Here is a 2,013-nt window from a genome sequence, read left to right as displayed (position 1 = left end):
AATTCTGCTCTAAAGCCTTCTGGCCTTGGGCTTTTTTCTACTTAGAAAAAAATTAATGACTGCTTCTACTTCTGTAGGGTTTAATGTTGTGTTTAAATTGTTTATTTTATCTTGATTTACCATTAATAAGTGGTACATATCAAGAAAATTACCATTTTCTCTTAGATTTTCCAGTTTTTTGGAGTACTGTTTTTCAAAATATATTCTTATGATTCTCTAGAATTCTTTGGTATCTTTTGTTATGTTCAAATTTTTGTTTCTACTTTTATTTATTTTGATATTCTCTTCCTGCTTTTTTTTTTTGGTGTGGATATGGGTTTGTCTATCTTGCTGATTTTCTCAAAGAACACAGTTTACTGTATTGATTTTTGAATTGTTCCTTATTTCTATTTTATTGATTCAAGCTGCAATATCATTGTGTCTTGCAATCCAGTCATCTTGGGTGTGATTATTTTTTTGGCTTCTACAATTTTCAGGTGTACTGTGAATTATTAACGTGAAATCTCTTGAACTTTTTAATGTCACCATTTAGTGCTATGAACTTTAATCTTAGCACTGCTTTCAATGTATCCTATATATTAGGGGATGGTATGTATTCTTTTACTTTTAATTACAGAAAAATCTTTCCTTTCTTTTCTTATTTATGTCTTTGCTAGTTTTCATTCTGTGAAAAACTGTTCAGTTTCCATGAGTTTGGAAGCATTTTGTTTTTTATGTCCAGATTCAGTCCCTAGTGTTCTGATAGGATGCAAGGATTTATTTCAATTTTCTTATGTCTGTTGAGACTTGCTTTGTGTTCAAGTATATGTGCAGTCTTGAGTTTTTAACAAATCTACATTATTTAGGGTTATTAAATACTCCTACTGCCATTCCAATCCCTCAATAATGGGTAAGAGTAAAAGAAGGTGATTAGGAACAGGGCCAGAGTGCTCTCTGTTACTTCTTGATGGGTAGGGTCATGGAGATTTGGGGGAGGGCAATACCAACATCAGTCATAAAAAATCCAGAAGTCTAGGGAACCAGCAAATCAGCAAACAGCAAATGCAGCAGCAGGAAGAACCAGCAGCAACCATACTTTTCCAAGCAGCTGCTAATTCTTCCTCTTAGCTGCCATATTCATACCCCTCAAAGTCCTCAGAATTCAACTAATTCCATCTGGCAAAGACCATGCTCTGCAGGAGACACTTAACATATGTGGACAAACTAAGCCCTCTTCAACTTGGGATATTAACAAAAACATGTTTACATATCATAAACCAAAACATCTACAACACTTCCCCCTTTCCTTTTTAACCAAAAATGTTTTTTTTCCTCTAACACTAATAAACTGTATACAGTAAGAATTGAGAGAATTATCAGGTAAGAATTACATTTAAAAGGTCCAGTCCATTTGTATTTGGCAATCATGGAAAAAATATTCTACTATCTATGCTATCCTGGTGAGCCCTAAGTTCTGTACCTAATCTACTTTCTTATATCTATCAACCTAAAACATTTTTCTATACCTTAAACTTAATTGTAGTAAAACTACGACTATCTAGTCTTTAACCGCATCAGAAACACGAGAAGCAAAAAATAATACCTAAACATATAGGATGCATAGAACTATCAGCTACCAGAGCTATAGAAATGACAGGAACAGCTGACTGCCTGGAGAGTTGCCAGAGGTTCCTAGGTGTTGCTGGGGCTTCCAATCTTCAGCCTACTGATACAGAATATCTGACAGGCTTTTCTGTGAATCAGGAAATTTGAGGGACTGACCACTTAGTTTTTGCAAAATTGGACAGTCAGTTTTCCAGTGCCCTGCTTGTTCACAGTTTGCTCAGACAGCCTGCTTTCAGCAGTTGAAAGACAGTTTCTCCAGTGGCAATCTTGCCACATTTGTTTCTTTTAATGCCCATCATTTTCTCTAAAGTAGTTTAGAAGTGCTGCTAAGAGCAGATGTGTCTCTGTCAGAAAATCCCTTTATTATTAAAATATCTTTAGGTGTTATATTGTTTAGATATCTGAAGT

This window comes from Psammomys obesus, unplaced genomic scaffold, assembly GCF_907164565.1.
Source record: "Psammomys obesus unplaced genomic scaffold, mPsaObe1.curated_primary_1811, whole genome shotgun sequence".
Lineage (NCBI taxonomy): Eukaryota > Metazoa > Chordata > Mammalia > Rodentia > Muridae > Psammomys > Psammomys obesus.
Note: the sequence above shows the minus strand (reverse complement) of the source record.